The 23771-nt window shown below is 44.9% G+C and overlaps 1 long non-coding RNA gene across 3 annotated transcripts in view; it reads left to right on the plus strand.

Annotated features, from left to right (window-relative positions):
* LOC140475965 (uncharacterized) overlaps window positions 1–23174 on the plus strand; it is a 38956-nt gene extending 15782 nt beyond the window's left edge. For 2 of the 3 annotated variants that reach the window (XR_011960382.1, XR_011960384.1), the window contains exons 4-5: window positions 1601–1705; window positions 22399–23174. This is a non-coding gene — a long non-coding RNA (uncharacterized lncRNA). Of the gene's footprint in view, window positions 1–1600; window positions 1706–18290; window positions 18409–22398 lie in introns of all 3 variants that reach the window. The other variant, XR_011960383.1, reaches the window with a different exon arrangement.
* The last annotated feature ends 597 nt before the right edge of the window (window positions 23175–23771 follow it).

Here is a 23771-nt window from a genome sequence, read left to right on the forward strand (position 1 = left end):
GAAGTTGTAATTGTATTCACAGCTACCACGTCCTCTGCAAATTCATTCCACATGTGAACCACACACTGTGCAAAAACAAAACATAAACTCCGGAACTTACTGTTTAACGTGAGAAAAGGAAGGCTTTAAAAAGATGTCCCCAATCTTGAATTGCACCCCCTCCTGGAAAGGGCACCTGCTGCTCACATTACTGAAACTCTTCAGGATTTTATAAAGCTCTAATAAGCTCACCCCTCAGCCTCCTGTGCTCCAGTGAAAAAGGACCCAGCCTATCCAGACTCTGCTTATAATTCAATCCCTCAGGTCCCATCACCATCCTGGTAAATCTCTTCTGAACCTGCTCCGATTTAATAATGTCTTTCCTGGAACAGCACAACCAGAACTGGGCACAGTATTTCAGAAGAGGCCTCATCAACATCCTGTACACCCTCAACATAACGTCCCAACTCCTATATTCAAAGATCTGAGCAATGAAGGCAAATGTGCTAAACCCTTCCTGAACCACCCTGTCTGCAAGTGACACATAACTCAAAGACCTGAACCCCTCGGTCTCTTTGTTCCGTATCACTATCCGAGGCCCAACTTTTAATCAGTGTAAGTCCTGCCCTCGTTTGTTTTTCCAAGATGTAATATTTTGCATTTATTCCATTCCAAAAATCACAAACATCCAAGGCAAGTATATACTTAAGAATAAAATCAGTAAGGCAAAAAGGGGACAGGATTCCGCTTTGGCGAATAGCGAAAGGGTTTTTAGAAATACATTAAGAAAAAATGGGTCACTAGAGAGAGAATAGGCCACCTCAAAGATTAGCAAGGCAGCCTATGTGTGAAGACGTAGGAGATGGGGTTGTTGGGGGATACTAAACAAGTGGCATCAGTGTTTACTGTGGAGAAGGACAGATTTGTGGGGGTTGTCAAGATTCGAGATCGTGAGGGTGATGAGATGGGAGGAGATTGTAGTATGTTACAGAGATGTTTGTGATACCAGAGATAGTGATGGTTCTGAGGCGAGAGAGGATTTCTAGAGATAAGGAAGAGTTTAGTCTGGATGAGGTGACAGTGATCTGGGGAGTTGTGAGCATGGAGGAATGCAGTGATAGTGAGAGTTAGTCATAATGTTATACAGCACAGTAACAGACCCTGTGGTTAAACCAAGACGTGTCGACCATAATTCCAAACTAATCTAATCGCACCTGCCTCCGCTTGGTCCACATTCATCCAAATATTTCCTATTTATGTACTTGTCTAAATGTCTTTTAAACAGTGTAATTGTATTCATAGCTGCCTCTTTTTCTGGGAGTTCACTTCACACATGTAAAGGTAAAAATATATCCCCAATTTACTTTTTAACCGTTCTCATCTATTTTCAAATTGTATGCACCCAGGTCTTGAATCCCACCCTACCCCCGGCCATTCACCTTATCTACACGCTTCATGGTTTTATAAACCTCTAAGGTCATCCCTCAACCTCCTACGCTGTAGTGAAAAAGCATCCCAGCCTATCTAGCTTCTCCTTGTGACACAATCCCTCCATTCATGCAACATCCCAGTTAGTCTCATCCGAATCCGCTCCAATTTAATAATATCCTTCCTATAACAGCATAACCAGAACTGGACACAGTATTCCAGAAGAGGCCTCCCCAACATCCTGTACAGCCTCCACCTAAATTCCCAACTCCGGTACTCAGAGGTCTGAGCAATGAAGGTAAGTGTGCTTTACCATCCTGTCTACATGTGACACAGACTAAGAAGACCTGAACCCCATCGGTCTCTTTGTTCCATATCACTACTCAAAGCCTTACTTTCAATTAGGCAAGCCCTTGTTTGTTTTATCAAGATGCAATATTTTGCGTCAGTATTTACTGTGGAGAAGGACACGGGAAATGTAGAATGTGGGGAAATAAATGGTAACATCTTGCAAAATGTCCATACTACAGAGTACTGAATGTCTTGAAACTCATAAAGGTGGATCAATCCCCAGGCTTTGATCAGGTGTACCCAAAAGTTCTGTAGGAAGCGAGGGAAGTGATTTCAGGGCCTCTTGCTGAGATTTTTTGTATTATTGATAGTCACAGCTGAGGTGCCAAAAGACTGTGAGTTGGTTAATACGGCGCTACTATTTAACGAAGGCGGTTTGGACAAGCCCAGAAGCTACAGACGCTGTGCTAGACTAGGTGTTGGAGGGAGCCCTGAGCAACAGGATTTGCGTGTATTTGGAAAAGCACGGACTGATTAGGGATAGTCAGCATAACTTTCTGCATGGGAAATCATATGTCACGTACTTGATCTGGTTTTTAAGAAGAACAAAGAAGATTGATGAGAGCAGAGCAGTAGATGTGATCTATATGGGCTTCAGTAAGGCGTTCGACAAGGTTCCCCATGGGAGACTGGTTTGCATGGTTAGATCTCATGGAAGTAACCATTTGGATATAGAACTGGCTCAAAGGCAGAAGACAGAGGGTGGTAGTGATGGATGATTATTTTTTCAGACTGGAGGCCTGTGACTAGTGGAGTGCCACAAGGATCGGTGCTGGGTCCACTACTTTTCATCATTTATGTAAATGAATTGCATGTGAACACAGGAGGTATAGTTAGTAAGTTTGTAGATGGCACCAAAATTGGAGGTTTAGTGGACAATGAAGAAGGTTACCTCAGAATTCAATGGGATTTTGAGCAGATGGGCAAATGGGTTGAGGAGTGGCAGATGAAGTTCAATTCAGATAAGTGCGAGGTGCTGCATTTTGGAAAAGCAAAGCTTAGCAGGACTGATACACATCATGGTCAGGTCCTGGGGAGTGTTACTGAACAAAGAGATCTTGCTGTGCAGGTTCATAGCTCCTTGAAAGTAAAGGCGCAAGTAGATAGGATAGTGAAGATGTTTGGTATGATTTCCTTTATTGGTCAGAGTATTGAGTAAGAGAGTTGGGAGGTCATGTTGAGCTGTTCAGGACATTAGTTTGGCCACACTTGCAATATTGTGTGCAATTCTGTTCTCCACCTATCAGAAGGATGCTGTGTAACTTGAAAGGTTCACAAAAGATTTATAAAGGTATCGCCAGGGTTGGAGGGTTTGAGATATAGGGAGAGGCCGTATAGGCTGGGGCTGTTTTCCCTGGAGTGTCAGAGGCTGAGGCGTTATCTCAGAGATTTATAAAATCATGAGCATGGATCAGATAGATCGAGAAGGTATTTTCATTGGAGGGGGGAGTCTAGAACTAGAGGGCATCGATTTAGCACGTGAGGGGAAAGATATAAAAGGGACCTAAGGGGCAACTTTTTCATGCGACGGTGGTGCGTTTATGGAATGAGCTGCCAGAGGGAGTTGTGAAGGCTGGTACAATTGCAACATTTGTTAGGCATCTGGATGGGTATATGAATAGCAAGGGTTTAGAGGGATATCAACCAAGTGCAGGCAAATGGGACGAGATTAGGTTCTGCTATCTGGTCGGCATGGACGAGTTTGACTGAAGGGTCTGTTTCCGTTCTGTATGTCTGTGACTCACAGCCGGGGATCAGCTCAGTGGGTGTCAGTCTCTTAAAAGGAAAATCTTACTCTGTTTTACTTTTTAAAATCCGCAACATTCAGTAGGGTGAGTGTTTAATAGTTTAAATGCTTCTGTTATGATCTTTTGGTTGAATATTTTAAATATAAAATGCAGGTACTAATGTATTCGAGAGTAGTCTTTTGTAAAGCTGTAAGACTGTGCCTTTTTCTGGGTGTACAGATTAAGGTGCAGAGATGGCCATTCGTACAGTGATGTGCACTTCCTGGAGGAGAGTAGGGAGAGTTTGAATGATCCTGATGATAGCCTGCAGGAAGTGATACAAATCCTCTTGGATCACATGGATCAGATGGAGCAGTGCTTAATTGTAATTAAGAATTTACAAGCGTCAGGGTGTGTGATAGGTGGCAGTTTCAGGCCGGAAAACTGCAGATGCAGTCAGGTAGATGGGTTACCTCATGGAAAGGTAGGAGAGGGAGATAGGTAGAGCAGGAGTCTCCTGTGGCTATCCCCATCTGAAACAAGTACACTTTTTTTTTTAATGTAGGTGGTCATAGACTCTCAGGGGAATGAGGCACTGACAGCCAAGTTACTGCTACTGAAACTTGCTCTACTATAATGAGAGGTATATCAGATTCCAAACGCTCAATGATGATAAGGGACTCTGTAGTCGGGAACAGACTGCTGTTTCTGCAGCTGACAGTGAGACATCAGAATGGGATGGCATCTCCCTGGTGCCAGGGCCAAGGATGTTTTAGACAGATAGCAGACTATTCTCAAAAGGAAGAATGACCAGTGGGACGTCATTGTACATTGGTACCAATGACATAGGAAGGGGAAAAGATGAAGTCCTGATGAGAGAATATAGCAAATTAGCCTGGAATATAAAAAATAAGTCCTCGGTTATAATATCTGCATTACTCCCGGTGCAACATCCTAATGAGAGTAGGAATTGCAGGATGGAGGAGATGAATAATTAGCTAAGGAGCTGGTGTAGGCAGAAGGATTCACATCTTTTGATCATTGTAATCTCCTCTGGTGTAGAGTTGACCTGCATAAGAAGGATGGATTGTACCTGAATTGGAAAGTGTCTAATATCCAGGCAGGGAGATTTGCTAGTGTTACTCAGGTGGCATTAATCCAGTGAGGGTAAACCCAAAGAGATAGTGAGAAAAAAGGTATGTCTGAAGCTGGTACAGTTCAGAAGTCAAACAGTTAAGGCAGGCAAGGGCAAGGCATTGAACCAGGTAGAACTGACAAGTTACACTGCATTTACTTCAATGCAAGAGGCCTGAAAGGGAAGGCAAATGGGCTCAGGGTATGGTTTTGAACATGGGACTATGATATCAAGAATATTACAGAAACGTTGCTCCGGGATGAGTAGGACTGGCAGCTTAATGTGCCAGGGAATCGATGCAAGAGGAAGGATAGAAGGGGGGACATGAGAGGAGGCGGAGTGGCCTTTTTGTTTAGGGATAGCATTACAGTTGTGCTTAGGGAGGATATTCCTGGGAGTACGTCCAGTGAAGTTGTTTTGGTGGAACTGGGAAATAAGAAAGGGATGATCACTTTATTGCTATTATCTGCGTGGATTTTGTCTGTTTGCTCTGGTTTCCTCCCACTATCTAAAGATATGCAGGTTGTGTGGATATTCCAGGCTGAATTGCCCATATTGTTCAGGGATGTGCAGGTTAGGTGGATTGGCCGTGGGAAATGCAGCATTACAAGTTTAAGGTAGGAGGCTTTGAGGGTCAGTGTGGATGTGATGGGCTGAATGGCCTACTTCCACGCTGTCAGGATTCTCTGATAATTCTACTCGTTTTAAAATAGATACAGGAAATAATAGACCAGATCTAAACTGTGTTCTAAATTGGACAAAGGCGAATTTTGACAGTACAAGGCGAGAAATGTCAATATTCCTTTGCTATTCCCAGGGAAAGGGACGGCTGGAAAGTGGGAACATAAGAACATAAGGAATAGGAGCAGGAGTAGGCCATCTGGCCCCTCAAGCCTGCTCTGCCATTCAATAAAATCAGGGCTGATCTTTTCATGGCCTCAGCTCCACATTCCTCGCTCTCTCACCATAATCCTTAAGTCCTTTCCTGTTTACAAATCTACCTTTTGACCTAAAGATAGTCAAGTCGATAACCTAAACTGTTGCACTCAGCAGCAAATTCCACAGATTCACAGAGTTAGCTGAAGAAGTCCTTCCTGAACTCAGTCCTAAATATGATACCACCTCATTTTGATGCTCTGCTCCCTAGTTTGATCCACCCCCAGTGGAAATCACCTCCCTACTTCTATCTTATCTACTCCGTTCATAATTTTATTTTTTTCCTATCCAACCTCCCATACTTCGAAATTCCAATGGGCATACTACCACCATCCTCAATCTCTCCGCATACATCAACCCTCTGAAATCCTGACTGAAACTAGTGACCCTCCTCTGTACTCCCTCCAGCGCCAGTACATCCTTGCTAATGTAAGGGGAACAAACCTGTACACAGTACTCCCGGTGTGACCTCACCAGCACCCTGTACAGCTGCAGCATAACCATTCCTCTAGCAATGAAGGACAATATTCCCTTCACTGCCTTATTTACCTGCTGTACCTGCAAACCAACTTCCTGCGATTCATGCACAAGGAAACCCAGCTCCCTCTGTACAGCAGCGTGCTGCAAGTTTTCACCATTTCATCATCAGTTTGCTGTTAGTCTGACCAAAATGGATGACTTCACGTTTCCCAACCTTGTCCTTCATCTGCCAGATCCGTACCCACTCACTTAACCTATCTGTATCGCTGTGCAGACTTACAGTGGCCTCTACAGATATTGCTCTACCACTCATCTTAGTGAAGTCTACCTTTCATGAATCGATGCTGTGTCTGCGCAGTGAGATTATTTCTATCCACATAGCACACTATTTCCTCCTTAAGAGATCGTCTTTTTTCCCCACCAAAGAAGTTATGCTCACAGGTCCATTTTGAAATATTCGCATCACATTTGTAGCTTGCCAATCTGTCAGAAATGTCCCAGAGTCCTGCAAATTTTAATGAATTATCACGAGCGCATTTGCTATTTACCCTCTGCCATCTGTAACGTCCCCTGGGATGCATTCCATCAATGCCAGGCAACCCATCTATCTTTAGGCTGTAATCTTTCCCAACACTACCTTTTTACTGAGAATGATTGCTTCTTTGTCCTCATCTGCCATTGCGTCCTTAGGCCTGCGACAACGAGAGTACACTGACAGTATGATCCTGTTAAAGCCTTAACATGTAGTGTAGGGAATGCTGCCTGTCGAGAGAAATTGAGGGTCTGGTCAAGAAAATGAAGGAGGGATACGGCAGATGCAGACATCTGTGTTTGTGTGAATTTCTGGAGGAGTATAGGGGCAGTAGGAGTATACTCGAGGGAAACCAGGAGACCAAAAACGGAACATGAGAGAGCTTTGGGAAAAAGGTTCCTGGAGAATCCAGAGATTCCAGAAATACACTAAGGATAAATGAGTAACCAGGCAGAGAATAGGGACCCTCAAAGATCAAGGAAAAGCTCCTGCTTGTCCTAGATAAGTATATACCTGTCAGGCAGGGAGGAAGCTGTAGAGTGTGGTAGCTGTGGTTTACAAGGGAAATGGAATCTCTCTTCAAAAGGAAGAAGGCGGCTTATGTTAGGATGAGATGTGAAGGCTCAGTTAGGGTGCTGGCGCGTTACAAGATAGCCAGCAAAGTCCTAAAGAAAGATCTCAGAAGTGCCAGGAGGAGACATGAGAAATTGTTGGTGGATAGGAACAGGGTAAACCCTAAGGCTTTCTATATGTATTTAAGGAATAAAAGAATGACGAATAAGATTAGGGCCAATCAAGGATAGTCGTGGGAAGTTGTGTGTGGAATCAGAGGAGATAGGGGAAGCACTAAATGAATATTTTTCAACACTATTCACTTTAGAAAACAACAATGTTGTTGAGATTACTGAGATACAGGCTACTAGACTAGGTGGGATTGAGGCTCGTAAGGAAGAGGTATTAGAAATCCTGCAGAGTGTGAAAATAGATAAAACCCATCCGGCCAAGTGAACTTATCCCAGGATCCTCTGGGAAGCCAAGTAGGAGATTGCCGAGCCTTTGGCATTGATCTTTAAATCATCATTGTCTACAGGAATAGTGCCAGAAGACTGGAGGATAGCACTTGTGGTTCCCCTGTTCAAGAAGGGGAGTAGAGACAACCCTGATAATTATAGACCAGTGAGCCTTACTTCAGTTGTTGGTAAAGTGGTGGAAAAGATTATAACAGATAGGATCCAGAAAAGGATAATTTGATTAGGGATAGTCAACACGGTTTTGTGAAGGGTAGGTCGTGCCTCACAAACCTTACTGAGTTCTTTGAGAAGGGACCAAACAGGTAGATGAGAGGAAACCGATTGATGTGGTGTGTATGGATTTCAGCAAGGTGTTCGATATGGTTCCCCACAGTAGATTATTGTACAAAATGCGGAAGGATGGGATTGTGGGAGATAAAGCAGTTTGGATCAGTAATTGGCTTGCTGGAAGTAGACAGTGGTGATTGATGGGAAATGTTCATCCTGGAGTTCAGTTACCAGTAGTGTACCGCAAGGGTCGGTGTTGAGTCCACTGCTGTTTGTCATTTTCATAAATGACCTGGATGAGGGTGTATAAGGGTGGGTTAGTAAATTTGCAGACAACACTAAGATCGGTGGAGTTGTGGATAGTGATGAAGGATGTTGTACATTTCAGAGAGATATAGATAAGCTGCAGAACTGGGATGACAGGTGGCAAATGGAGTTTAATGCGGACAAGTGTGAGGTGATTCACTTTGGTTGGAGTAACTGGAATGCAAAGTACTGGGCTAATGGTATGATTCTTGGTAGTGTAGATGAGCAGAGAGATCTCAGTGTCCAGGTACACAGATCCTTGAAAGTTGCCACCCAGGTTGACTGGTTGTTTAGAAGGCATACAGTGTTTTAGCTTTTATTAATAGAGGGATCGAGTTCCGGAACCATGAGGTTATGCTACATTTGTACAAAACTCTAGTGAGGCTACACTTGGAGTATTGTGTACAGTTCTGTTCCCATGTTATAAGGAGGATGTATAAGCTTTGAAAGGGTGCAGAGGAGATTTACAAGGATGTTGCCTGGTATGGAGGGAAGGTCTTACGAGGAAAGGCTGAGGGACTTGAGGCTGTTTTCTTTAGAGAGAAGAAGGTTGATACGTTACTTAATAGAGACATACAAGATAATCAGAGGGTTAGATAGGGTAGACAGGGAGAGCCTTTTTTCAAAAATGCTGACCGCGAGCAGGAGGAGGCATAGCTTTAAATTGAGGGGTGTTAGATATAGGACAGATGTCAGAGATAATTTCTTTACTCAGAGTAGTAAGGGTATGGAATGCTGTGCCTGCAACGGTAGTAGATTCACCAACTTTAAGTACATTTAAGTCGCTATTGGACAAGCATATGGACGTACATGGAATAGTGTAGGTTAAATGGGCTTCAGATTGTTGTGACAGGTTAGCGCAACATCGAGAGCCGAAGGGCCTGTACTGTGCTTTAATGTTCTATGTTCTATGAGCAATATGCTGTAAGGATCGTTGCTGGGTCCACTGCTTTTCTTCATTTATGTAAATGTTTTCTATGTGAATGTAGGAGGTATGGTCAGTGACTTTACAGATACCAAAATTGGAGGTGCAGTGGACAGGGAAGAAGGTTACCTCAGATTTTCATGGGACTTCAAACAAATGGGCTGAGGAGTGGCAGATTTGGTTAATTCAGAAAAATGTGAGGTGCTCCATTGTGGAAAATCAAATCAGGGCAGGTCTTATACACTTAATGGGAAGGTCCTGGGGAGCGTTGCTGAACAAAGAGATCTTGGAGTGCAGGTTCATAGTTCCTTGAAAGTGGAATCATAGGGCAGGGTAGTGAAGAAGGTGTTTAGTATCCTTGCTTTTACTGGTTAGTGGATTGAGTACAGGAGTTGTGACGACATTTTGTGGCTGTTCAGCACATTGATTCAGCCACTTCTGGAATTCTGCTTTCAGTCCTGGTTTCCCACTATCGGAATGATATTGTGAAACTTGAAAGGGTTCAGAAAAGATGTGAAAAGATGTTGCTAGGGTTGAGGGTTTCAGCTACATAGGGATAGGCTGAATAGGCTGGGGCTGTTTTCCCTGGAGCATTGGATGCAGAGAGGTGACCTCCGTGGTTGATACAATTGTGAGCGACATGGATAGGGTGAACAACCAGGGTCTTATTCTCAGGTTAGGTGAGTCCAAATTTCTGGGGCACAGGCTTAAGGAGTGGGGAAAACAATTTATAAGGGATCTGAGGGGCATTTTTTTCAAGCTGAACGTGGAATGTGTATGGAATGAGCTGCCAGAGAAAGTGTGGTGGCAACATTTAAAAGGCATCTGACTTGGGTAAGTGATTAGGAAAGGTTTAGTAGGTTATGGTCCAAGTGTTGTCAAATGGGACGAGATTAATTTAGAATATCTGGTTGGCATGGACAAGTTGGACCGAATGGTTCTTTTCTGTGCTGTACATCTCGATAACACTGAAACATTAAAATTAAGATAAGTTTCTCTATGTGGAGAGTTAGCAGAAGGTCAGATAATTCTCCTTGAAGCTCAGAAGGTTAAGCAGTGATTTAAACCAGGAGCACATTTCTTTCCAGGATATTTAATTTAGAGAGACAGAGGGAGAAATTATTAATGTCACAATTTTTAGTAACTGCTTTCTGGTAATTGGCAAATAATGCAGGTTAAAAATGTGAACATTATTTTATTCCGTAAATTCGAAGCATCTGGATTAGTTTGAACGACAGCTGGATGCAGATTCAGTAATTATTGTCAAAACAAATTTGCAATTTAGCTTCTTTTAATGAAGGATTTGGAGGACTACAGGCAAATGGGAGGTGAGTTGGGACAGACTGGCACCATCTCCAGAGGGAGAGAGTACAGCCCCAATGGGCTGAATAGCCCCCAGTCCCTCTACTCTGTGATACTGCCCCCGTTCACTGAATGTTGAAGGTCATGCCAGTGCAGAGCCATAGAGATGTACAGCATGAAAACAACCCCTTTGGTCAAACTAGTCCATGCTGACCAGATATCCTAACCTAACCTCGTCCCATTTGCCAACACTTGGCACACATCCCACTACACCCTTCCAATACATATACCCACCCAGATGCCAAATGGTCTAATTGTACCAACCTCCACCACTTCCCCGACAGAAGATTCCATACACGCACCACCTGCTGTGAAAAAACATGACCCTCTAATCCCTTTTAAATCTTTCCCCTCTCACATTAAACCTATGCCCTCTAGTTCTGGACTCCTCCACCCCAGGGAAAAGACCTTGTCTATTTATCCTATCCATGCCCCTCATGATTTTATAAACCTCTATAAGGTCACACTTCAGCCTCCAATACTCCTGGGAGAAGTGCACAACTCGTGTCACAATGGGGCCCGGGTGGTTGATGGCAGCTTCAGACCAATAGGAGAGCTGGTGTGATCCTCCAGCCAATGGGAGTGAATGAGGGGTGGGTCCAGTGGGCCAACACGTGACCATGAACTGTGCAGATGCAGTGTCACTGTGATGCGGGTGTATTCAGTGAGTGTGAAGGGAGTGAGAGAGACAGCAGAGACTGGGAGAGAAATTGAGTTTGTGTGAACTGGGAGTGTTTATAAACACACGGTTTTAGGCGGCTGGACCTGAATTAGAAATTCCTGGTAAATTAGAACCAAAAGAACTGCAGATGCTGTAAATCTCTCACAACAGCCAAAAGTTACTGGTAAAGCTCTGCAGGTCTGGCAGCATCTGTGAAGAGAAATCAGAATTAACATTTTGGATCTGCTGACCCTTCCTCCGAACTGATGTATCTGAAAAGAAATGTCGGTTTATATGCAGAAGGTTGGGATTAAGGAGTAAATGATAGGTGGTGATAGAGTCCAAAGAAAGATGGGAGCAGTTGGACAAAGGAGTGGATAACGATTTGGCTGGGGGAGGGTGAATAACTGTTTATGGCCACTGTTAGTGGCTAACCATAGGTAGTGTATAACGGCAGGCTATATGATAACAAGGACTGGTATGTGGGTTAAGAGGCTAGGGCACTAGGACATTGGAGAGTTGAGTACCTAAAATAATTGAATTTGATACTGGGGAGAGAGGTGTGCAGGGTCCAGAAGTCGAAGATGAGGTGTTGTTCTTCCAGCTTGTGTTAAAGTGTGGCGCTGGAAAAGCACAGCAGGTCAGGTAGCATCCCTGGAGCAAGAGAATCGATGTTTTGGGCATAAGTCTTTCATCAGGAATGCCGGGCTTGGAGGGAGAGGGGGGTAGTATATCGGCTGAGAGATAAATAAGAGGAATGTGTGGGGTTGGTGGGAAGGGAGCTAGGAAGGCAATAGGTAGATGTAGGTGGAGGGTAATGGAGAGAGTGGATAATTGGAAAGGAAGATGAACAGGTAGGACAGCTCAAGAGGGTGATGTCGAGTTGGAGGGTTGGATCTGGGATAAGGGAGGGGAGGGGAGATGAGGAAACCTTGATTCTGTGGTTAAAGGGTCCCAATGTGGAAGATGAGGTTTTCTTCCTCCAGGCGTCGGGTGGCTGGGATTTGGTGGTGGAGGCGGCCCAGGACTTGCATGTCCTTGGCGGAGTGGGTGGGGAAGTTGACGTGGTCGGCCACAGGATGGTGGGGTTGGTTGGTGCATGCGTCCCAGAAATGTTCCCTGAAACATTCTGCAAGTTGGTGTTCTGACTCCCCAGTGGAGAGGAGACCACATCGAAAGCAAAGGCCATAATAGTTGAGGTGTTTGGACGTGCTGGAAATTCTCTGCTGGATGTGGAAGTGTCCTTTAGTGGTGAGGGGGAGGTGTGGGCACAGGTTTTACACCTCTTGCATTGGCAAGTGAAGGTGCTGGGAGTGGAGGGTGGATGGATATGACTAGGAATTCACAGGGAATCATCCCTGTGGAATGCTGAAAGGAATGGAGAGGGAAATATATCTGCTGGGATCTGATTGTAGGTGGTGTAAATGGCGGAAGCTGATGCGTTGTATCTGGGTGGAAGGTGAGGACAAGGGGGTTCTATCCTTGTTGCAGATGGAGAGGTGCGGTTCAATGGCAGAGGTGTGGGAAGTGGTGGAGATACACTGGAGAGTATTGTTGACCATATGGGAGGGGAAATTGCAGTCCTTGAAATATGGGGCGTTTGGGTATGTTCTAGACTGTTCTGCCAGCTTGCATCAAGCTTCACTGGAACACTGCAGTAAGCATGAGACAGATGTTGGCCAGGGAACAGACTCGTGTGTTAAAGTGATAGGCAACTGGAAGCTTGGGGTCTGTTTTGCAGCCGAACGTAGATCATCAGCTGCCATTTCTAGTACCTCCACTGAGATGCTGCCAGACACAGGTTCCTGTCCCGTCCATTAGCAGCTCTGCACCCTCCCAGCCAGATTGTTATCCACTCCTTTGTCTTTCCAAATGCTCCTGTCTTTCTTTGGTCTCTGGCCCCACCTATTATGTACTCTTTATACCCCTATTTCCTGCAGTCCAAAAGTATGCAGGTTAGGTGAATTGGCCCAGCTAAATTTCTCGTAGTGTTCAGGGATGTATAGGTTAGTTGCATTAGTTAGGAGAAATGTAGAATAATAGGGTCGGAGAATGTGTTTGGTGGAGAAACTCTTCAGAGGGTGGGTGTGGACTTGTTGGGCCGAATGGCCTGTTTCCACACTGTAGGGATTCTAATTTTCCCAGCTGCCATCGGATCTGAGGAAGAGTCACTGGACCTAGAATGACCCTTGGTGTATGCAGGAGGAGGAAATGGGAAAGGGGAGTTGGATCCAGTTTAGACTGAGAGGGTTTAATTACACTCTGAACAGGTCGTTAGGCCTGAATTAGAAGCTCTTGGTCCCACGTTTACAGCAAATGGGAAAATCGCTGTGGCCCTCCGGTCCTGGGTTATGGCCGCCATCTTTATTTGGGGCAAGGTCCAGCGAGGCACATGAACATGTCCTCTTCCTGGGGGGGAGGGGGAGGGGTGATTGACAGCGGAGCATTTACACATCAAATACATACCAAGAGAAACTTTTGTCTTTACTGTTCAGCCTGCACTGACTGTGAGTTTTGTTTTGTGAATTCATTTTATAGGACATTAATTGAGAATAATTGAGACAGAGATCTCAAAAACAATTTTCTATCGTCAGCAGGGTCATCAGGATCTGAATACCATTGACATTTAACTGTGGAAGGAGAAAGGTGTGTCTGTTCTGTCTGTGGGAAAGTATCTGTTTCTTTCAAGCACCAAGCTGCACGGGCGGCACAGTGGTTAGCAATGCTGCCTCACAGCGCCAGAGACCCGGGTTCAATTTCTGCCTCAGGCCACTGACTGTGAAGAGTTTGCACATTCTCCCTTTGTCGGCGTGGGTTTCCTCCCACAGTCTAAAGATGTGCAGGCCAGTAGTGGCCTGTAGTGTTAGGTAAGGGGTAATGTATGGGTGGGTTGTGCTTTGGCGGGGCGGTGTGGACTTGTTGGGCCGAAGGGCCTGTTTCCACACTGTAAGTAATCTAATATTCAAATTTGTGGTTGGATTACCCTTGGGGTTTGTGTTCAATTCTGGGCCCTACAGCTGTGGAAGGTGTTATTGGCCTGAGAGGGAACACAGTTTTCACCAAATTAGACCTAGTCTCTTTATTGGAATTGTCAGATTTAGACCCAATCACCCACTTCATGATGTTAGCCAGTGAACTCCTCATTTTCAATTCCCTGCAAACTTCCCATTAAACTTCCTTAAGGATTCAAATTCCAGCACCATTTCAGGTGGAATGTTCCAGGTTCTGACCACTGTCTGTTCATCCAGAAACTGCTGAAGTCCTTGTTGACTCTGGGATTACAAAGGGCTGAATTAAGATGAGATGCTGTTCCTGAGCTCCCATTGAGATGCATTGGAACAGTACAGGAGGCTGAGGGCAGTGTAGGTATGACCAGACAATGAAAATGACAGGGCTGCACTGTGGGTGCTGCTTGCCTCAATGAGTGTGTTTTGGAGTTAGTTGTAAACAGAGCGAGGGGAGACAGGGAGAAGGTGAACCTCCGCTTCAGTTTTAGTTCAGGCCATTCAGAAATTCACATGATCTCAATGGGGACAGGCAAGTTGTAAGCAATACCTGCTGAGTTTTTTTTAAAAAACAGATTTTAAAGTATAAAATGTCAGCTTAAGTAAAGATTGGGGCTTTTGATTATAATGGAAATGTCTGAAGAGAAGGAAGGTTGCTAGCTCATTTAGATTCTCCTAATGGGAGTAACTAACTGAAACTAGAGAGACATTGTGGCAGGAGACCTTAGGCCAGTGGTGTGCTCCTCTTGCACAACGTGGGATATAAGGGGCACTACCAGTGTCCGTGACGGCTATGTGTGCAGGAAGTGTGTCTATCTGCAGCTACTCGGGAAATTTATGTTCAGACCTGGAGCTGAGAGTGAACTCACTGTGGAGCAATACTGAGAGTGTTATGGACAGCACATTTAGTGACTGCAGGTGAGGGTTACACAGGCAGAAAGGGAATAGGTGACCATCAGATCAAGTAAATGGTCAGGAAGGAAGCGCAGAACTCCCCACTGATCGTTTCCCTTCTCAAACAGATATTGTGCACCGCTTGGGATTCTGAGGGGGAAACAGGTGGGGTGGACTCTCGGGGAAAATCAGCAACAGCCAGGTTCATGACACCACAGTTAGCTCCGCTGCACAGAACGGGAGGAGGGAGAATGGCAGAGATATAGTGACAAGGGATCCACTAGTCAGCGTCAGAGACGAGTGCGTCTGTGGCCACAGACATGAATCCAGGACAGTGGAATTGAACCCATGTCCATTTATTCATAAGTGCACAGACCAATAAAGGTCAGCGTCTGAAATGCAACCTTCAGCACTTAATCACCCGGAAGCTCTACTTTCCAGGTTTTGTGCACTTGTTCAGAGACCTTCAGAGGGATTGAAGGGGATAGGGAGAAAACAGGAACAGGGTTATGTTGTAGATCTACAAAATAACGGTCACCCTTCCCTCTTGGTCTTTCCCCTCTGTCTCCCACCCCCCATCATGCCTCCTCCCCACCACAGGGAAAAGACCTTGTGTATTCACCCTATCCGTGCCCCTACTGATTTTATAAACCTCTAAGGTCACCCATCATCATCTGACACTCCAGGGAAAACAGTGTATTCAGCTCCCTGTAGCTCAAATCCTCCAACCCTGGCAACATGCTTGTAATACTTTTCTGACCCCTTTCAAGTTCCACAATATTGTTTTGTTGGAAGGAGACCAGAATTGCACGCAATATTCCGAGCGTGACCTAACCAATGTCCTGTACAGCTGCAATATGACCTCCGAACTCCTGTACTCAGTGCTCTGACCAACACAGGAAAGCATACTAAACACCTTCTTCGCTATCCTATCTACTTGCGACTCCACTTTCAAGGAGCTATGAACCTGCACTCCAAGGTCTCTTTGTTCAGCAGCACTCCCGAGGACATTACCATTAAGTGTATACACCCTGCTAATATTTGCTTTCCCAAAATGCAGCACCTCACATTTATCAAAATTAAACTCCATCTGCCAGTCCTCAGCACATTCAACAATCTGATCAAGATCCCATTATAATCTGATGTAATCCTCTTCACTGTCCACTACACCTCCAATTTTGGTGTCATCTTACTAACATTACTTCCTATATTCACATTCAAATAATTTATATAAATTATGAAAATTAGTGGATCCAGCTGCGATCCTTTGTGACACCCCACTGGTCACAGGTCTCCAATCTGAAAAGCAAACTTCCACCACCACCCTCTGTCTTCTACCTTTGATGAAGTTTTGTATCCAAATGGCTAGTTCTCTCTGTATTCCATGAGATCTAACCTTGCTAACCAGTCTCTCATGGGGAACCTTGTTGAATGCCTTACTGAAGTCCATGATAATTTCCACCGCTTTGCCTTCATCAATCCTCTTTATTGTTACTTCAAAAAAATTGACTCAAGTTCATGAGACGTGATTTCTCTCACACAAAGCCGTTATTAATATCCAGGACTAAACTCTGTACATTGGGGTCTGCTTCACCCAGTTATGGCTGTTAATATTCTGGATAAAGTTCACGTACACCAGCTTTGTGTTGGTGACTGTATTGAGTCTTGTTAATAACGCCAACACAGATGAGTTCCATTTGAAAGGCAGTCCCCATATCCCTAAACCCCCTCCCATCTGCTCTGTCTCCCCCATCCCCACCGTAGACAGTAAGTGGGAGGAGCTCATGGAGTTTCCATGTGAGTGAGATTGAGAAAATCTTCCCTTCTTTCCACAAGCCCACCAAGAAATGGTGGTAGCGTGCTTACCTCTGGACCAAGAGAATCGGGTTCAGAGTTTGGTAACAGCGGCTTTGAAGAGGCTGATTAGAAAACATGCCCAAGCCACCAGGCCATACAGTCTCCCAGCTGTCCCTTTCTGAGCCTCTAAACAGAACCTTCCTGTAGTTTCTCTCCTGTCAGATTCTCCCATTGCTCAGTTTGTCCAGGATCCCCTCCTGCTGCTGCACTGCTCCTGTCCCTCACTGATCCTGTCCATCCCCCAGTGTCCTCCATATTCATTCGTTGTTTACAGTCCCATTGTCCCAGTCCTTCAGCCCCGACCCCTCCACCCTATTGGGCACAGCTGCTGTCAATCACCCAGCTACCTGTGTGCTCTGGAGACATGCTCTGTAGGAGGGGAGACCAGTGCACGGACGCAGTGCTGGCCAATTGTTGGTGTATGTGCAGTATGGGTCAGTGCCAGTGAGGGAGACTGTGGGTGTGTAGGATTAATCTGTCATTGGCTGCTCCCTCCCTTCCTCCCTCTGAGAACAGGATCCAGGGGAATGGTCCCTGCCCTGGTATCGGGACAAGTGGTCGGCTTATCTTTGGGGGGAGCATTTTGCAGAAAGTTATCAGAACTCGTGTGAAGATTCAGGAATGTTATGGAAAGGAACAAAGGTGGGCCTGCAATTAAAGTTCTAATTTGGTTCATTTTAGTTCAACCAGATATGATTTGTCCAGTCTGTGCAGGATGGTTCCCATCAGAGGGTCGGAGTGGGGGAAATAAATAAGAGGTTCCGGATTGGGGAAAAAAATCAGTTTGGGTCTGACCAGGAACGAAACCCTGGAAGGTGGGCAGAGGATTCACCAACACCCAGGAGGCTCTGAGTCAGAGTAATAGACTTGATTAGATTTCCTGCAGTGTGGAAACAGGCCCTTCAGCCAGTCTACATCGACCCTCGGCAGTGTAGCACACCCAGACCCATTTCCCTCTGACTAATGCACCGAACACTATGGGCAATTTAGCATGGCCAATTCACCTGACCTACGCATCTTTGGATTGTGGGAGGAAACCGGAGCACCCGGAGGAAACCAACGCAGACACAGAGAGAACATGCAAATTCCACACAGACAGTCACCCAAGGCTGGAATCGAACCTGGGACCCTAGTGCTGTGGGGCAGCAGTGCCATCGTGCCACACCTTTGTTTTGGTTCTTAGTCTGCAGGCAGGAGCTTGGAAGCTGAATTCAATGAGAGGAGAGAGTATCAGAACTGGGTGTGGAGGAAAGGAGTGAGGAGGTTGGTTTGGATTTCAGTTCACAGAAGGGAAAAATTGTGAAACTGAGAATTAAAGCTTTGGGGGGGACAAAGAAACTACAATTTAATCCTATAATTGTCTTATGAATTTCCATCCTATGTCAACGGTGGTGACTTGTTTTCTCTGTTGTAGAGTACTGAAAGGGCGGATTTGTGGATGAGAAATTCAAATTGAACTTCCTGTTCAGTTTTGATAGTTACTTGATCCGTGCCGATCTGAATATCATTGGCCTTTTCATGTGGAAGGAAAGGTGTGTATTCTGTCCATGGGCAAATATTTCAAGTGTCAATGTGACTGGAAACATTACTGAGACACAGCCAAGTACATGTCAGCGTGGTGACTGTGGAGAGAGATTTCATTTGTTTTTAAAAGTTTGAAAATACATGTCACATTTCCCAGGAGTAATTAAGTTACAGATTTGTTTTGTATGAGGACAAGTTTTTAACTAATCATGCAACCAGAAAGAGACAAGGATACCTGCACCATGGAAAATACTATGAAAACGGGATTGTTGTAAAGGGGTTAATTATCGATCATGGCTTGTAATCTGTTGGCGTTGTCACGTCGGTTCCAGCGCCGTGGGGAGACACTGGAAATGTGATGAATTCAGTGAGGATTTCAGTTATTCAACTGGATAAGGTGCATAAGAAATGGGCTCAGGGGTCTGAGTTAGAGGGAGAGGTTGGACAAGCGAGGATTTCTTTTTGTTTAGAGCAGAGGAAACAGAGGGGAGATCTATTTCTGGAAGTGTATAAGATCGTGATAGGCTTGGGTAAGGTGAATGCACTCAGTCTTTTTCCCAGGAAATCAAGGAGTGGAGGCCATCAGTTTAAGGTTAGAGGAGAAATTATGAAAGGGAACCTGAGGGGAAACTATTTTACACAGAGGGTGGTACACACATGGACTGAGTGCCAGTGGAAGTGGTTGAGGTGGATACGTTAACAACATGTAAAAGACATTTGGACAAATACATGGATAGCAAACGGTCAGAAGTAGATAGGCCAAGTGTGCAGGAAATGGGGTTCACGTGGATGGACATATTGGCCGGCACGGACCAGTTTGGGCCAAAGATCCTGCCTCTGCTGTAGGACTCTGATTCCAAGTATATTAACTATTTCTCCCGCTATCTCTGATAGCACCCTGGGAGGTATTCCATCAGGGCAAAGAGACTTGTCTACCTTTTAGCTCCATTAGCTTGCTCTGCTCTAACACTTTCGTGATAATGGTTTTTCCTTGGTCCTCGCCTTCCTCAGTCTCCTTATCAATTACTGGCATGTTCTTCGTATCCTCCACTGTGAAGACTGACTGCTGTGTACTCAAATTCCTGAACTCTGCTGGAGAGGAATAACTGGGCACAGAACTCTGAGAGATCCTCTTTGAGTCTTTATTGATGAGACATGGCAGTTACCTGGATAGTGTACATGCAGAACACCTCCAGGCAGCATCAGGTAACTCCCCGCCTGTCCGATGTGAGACTCCCATTCTTATACCTTTGTGGTTTGTGGTTTTGAATGGACGCTGTCTCTCAATATTATCTCCATGACAATGGCAGTTTAAAAAGTCGAGTTCAGCTCAACATTATGTGGTTAAACCACATACCCCTCCCCCATACCCCTGTGGCTCAGTCAGGTATCTGACAGGCGGTTCAGTTTCAGTGGGGCTGTCTGCCAGGATTCTGATGTGGAAGAGCCGGTGTTGGAGCGGGGTGGGCAAAGTTAAAAGCCACACATCACCAAGTTATAGTCCAACAGGTTTATTTGGAAGTACAAGCATTTGGAGTGTGCTGTGATTTTAAACTTGATCAGGATTATCTCTATGGTAACAGTTAAGTGCTTCAACAATTACAGAGGCCATATGTTCCCCAAACAATAGGTTCCCCTCTAGCAGTGTAAACTGCTATTCCGGCCCTGGGGATAGCTACTCATCACTTTTCTCCCCCAATCCCATCTAGCTTGCTGTTGATCTTTAAAGTTATTCTAATCTCCTAGTTTCTCCTTGGTCTTTGCCAATTTGTATGCTTTTTATTTCAGTTTGATAGACTCCTTTATTTCCTGAGCCACCCATGGCAGATGATTCCATTTCCTACAGTCCTTCCTTTTCACTGATATATACTTTTGCTGAGCAGTTTGAAAAATTATTTGATATTCCTCCACTGTCTGTCAACTGTCCCACCCTAAAGTCTTTGCATCCAGTCTACATTAGCCAACTCCTGCCTCATCCTATTTTAATCTCCTTTGTTTAAGCACAGGATCTTGGGATTGGATTCCAACTGTATTCTAAATTCCAGCAGACTTATCACAAGTCTTTTATCAGATTACGAGGTGAGGCGATGTTACCTGGGTGTTTTGGTTTTCATCGTCAGAGACCTTGGCTTTGTAATAAAGTACAGGATAGATATTCAAAACAAAGTGTTCTGGATGGTTTGAATGTACTACACAGTCTAAAATCATACATCTCTGTCTCCCCTCAGTTTACATGATTTGGAGATGCTGGTGTTGGACTGGGGTGTACAAAGTTAAAAGTCTCACAACACCAGGTTATAGTCCCTCAGCTTTAATTGGAAGCACACTAGATTTTGGAGCGTTGCTCCTTCATCATAATCCAATTAAATCTGTTGGACTATAACCTGTTTAACTCAACTCAGTTTAAAATTTAAAAATCATTATCTCCCACATGCTTCCTTGCTATCTAAGTTTGAAATGCTAACCCAACTGACTGTCCTGCTTTTCCCAATAGTCTCCTTTGGTGAAAGTGGTGAGTCTTGGATTCAGCTTTCCAGTTATTACCGCAAGAAGCACTGGGCACAGGAAAGGCAATGCAGCCCTTCGAACCAGCTCCACCATTTAATCCCATGCTGATTGAGCTCATCTCGGTCTAAACTGGATTTTCCCGCCTGCTCTCTCTTACCCTTCAATTCATTGCAAATTCAACATCTGTATCTCTTCAGTAAATTTGCTCATTGTCCTGGCTTCCACCGCATTTTGAATAGGGAATTCCACAGATTCACAGCACATTGAGATCGGTAAATTCTTCTTCATGACAATGGAATAGAATCCCTACAGTGCAGAAACCGGGTAATCGTCCATGGAGTCCACACCAACCCTATGATGAGCATCCCATTCAGACTCACCCATTCCCTGTATTTCCCATGGTTAATGGCTTAACCTGCACAGGCATGGACACTGGGAATTTCGCATAACCAATCCACTTAACCTGCGCATCTTTGGACTGTGGGATGAAACTGGAGCACCCAGAGGAAACCCGCACAGACACGGGGAGAACGTGTAAACTCCACACAGTCGCCCAAGGATGGAAACAAATCCAGGTCCCTGATGCTGTGAGTCAGCAATGCTAACCATTGAGCCACCTCTGCTTAAAATCTGCTCCTTCTATTAATCTCGCCACACCCCAGTTGGCTGAATCTATATTCCTTACATCAGAAAACCAGATTGTGGAAGCAGACATCTCAGTAAAACCCAGTTACTGTCCATACGTTCTGTGTGTCTGAATGGGGATCCGATACACAACACCTTCCAGTCTACACTTTTTATTGACTTTCCAGAGACAGGGCTCCAGTGGCTTCATGGGGACTACAACTCCCACAATCCCTGAGGAAGGGACCACACGTGTGTGTGTGGAAACCCGGCACTGTACATGTACAGAATGTGGGCGGGTTTTGGCGAATGTGCTTTGGGTAAATATACTTTGCAGAAAGTTTTTCACACTGTGATTGGCTGGAGGAGGAATGTATCTGCTCATAGTATTGATCTGTTGGGGGAGGGCGTCAAAGTGTCACTACACCCATGTAGGACCACTCTCCATCCCAATTCATTGTAATGGTGGGAATCAACTAATGGGAACGAAGAAGGATCTGACGCATTCTCCCAGACTGAAGGTTCCTCTTCTGTCCAGGATCTGCCACCTCCCTTTCTGTTTCCTTTTGTTTTATTCTGCTGTTACATTATTGACTTGCAGCAACTGAAGGGAAAAGAAGTGAACCCAGAAAGGGTGCAGAGTCTAACCAGGGACGGGAAGTGGTGGCATGGATCTGTTTATCAGTAACACCATGAGAATGGGGAGGGTGTACATTAGGGGGTAGCAGAGTCAGAGAGAGAGCGGTGGGAGAGAGTAAGTGGGCTGGAGGGTTACAGCTTTGGGGGAAGAAAGGGGAAAAAGATACTCCAGAGAAACTAGAATTGTCTGCTCTGAATTTCTAACCTGTACATATTCCTTTATACAGGGTGCTAGATGGTGAAGATTTGCAGACTGAAATCTCAAAATCATGTGCAGATCATGATTTAAGTTAACCAGCATTTGAAGAAGCAAAGATGGAGAATCACTCGGCCAAAATCCTGCAACACTCTCCTCGCAGCATTTTCGATCTCTCTGCGCCAAATGGACTGTGAATGGTTCAAGACAGCAGCTCACTACTATCTTCTCAAGGGTAACGAGGGATGGGGAACAAATGCTGGCTGAGCAAGTGATGTCTATATCCTGGAAATGGGTTCTATCTCTAGTTGCTGAAACCCGGTTGATGTTACTTCAGGACGATGAGGGATGCTGAGTGCATCCTCCAGGAGGCAGCACCATCACATTTCCCCTGCCTACACCCACACACTAACACCACAACGCCACTGGAACAAAAGGCAGTGAAGCCAAAGGAGGGCTTAGATATAGTTCTTCGAGGTAAAGTCATGAAAAGGGATTGGAACACAGCAGGAACAGGAGACTGAGCTGGATGGTCAGCTGTTTCCCATTGAATGGTGGAGCAGGATTGAAAGGCTGAATGGCCTCCTGCTGCTATCTCCCAGGTCTGTATATAGTCATGGAGCCCGGGCAGCAAGGAGTTTGCAGGGATTCTCCAGGAGATTGCACCTCCACAACAGTTTTCAGTGAGGGATGGTTTGATGGATTTTATTTAACATTTATCTTTAACACAAGGTCTGTAAATTTTGGTTTTAAAATGTTGTAAAAGAAGTTTTGCACAGCAAATAAAACTAAAGAAAATAATGTAAACTGCCTGAATACAACAGTTTTAAAACTTTTAACCTTTGTAAAACAAAATCCTGTCTATTCCCGGACACCATCACTTTCCAGCTACTCAAACTCCAGGGAAATATTCCCTCCCTGTCTGAATCTTTGGTTTGATTTAACTGCTTTTCAGTTCTCATTCTGTGAGCTGTGAAGCGTTCTTTTTCCCCATTTCTCCGACCCAGAAATGTGAGCACAGCAACCTTCCCACTATCAAAATCATCATTACGCCATTTTGCTTTTGGTTAACATATAATCACCACCAGTGCAAAAGTGAGGACTGCAGATGCTGGAAACCAGAGCCTAGATTAGAGGGGTGCTGTTAAAGGGCTTTTGCCAAAACGTTGATTTTCCAGCTCCTTAGATCCTGCCTGACCATCTGTGCTTTTCCAGCACCACTCTAATCTAGACATATAATCATCAGCAGTAAACCATTTGTGTAACCAATAGAATATTTCCAAACAAAGCCCATCACGGGCCAAGCAAACCATTACAAGTGTCAGAGTGAGAAGGGACTAAATCAAAGTAGATTTGTGCGGAGGGGGCAGCGGTGGAGATAAAGCACTATATCCCCTATGGTGC

The sequence above is a fragment of the Chiloscyllium punctatum genome, chromosome 4 (assembly GCF_047496795.1).
Source record: "Chiloscyllium punctatum isolate Juve2018m chromosome 4, sChiPun1.3, whole genome shotgun sequence".
Taxonomy (NCBI): domain Eukaryota; kingdom Metazoa; phylum Chordata; class Chondrichthyes; order Orectolobiformes; family Hemiscylliidae; genus Chiloscyllium; species Chiloscyllium punctatum.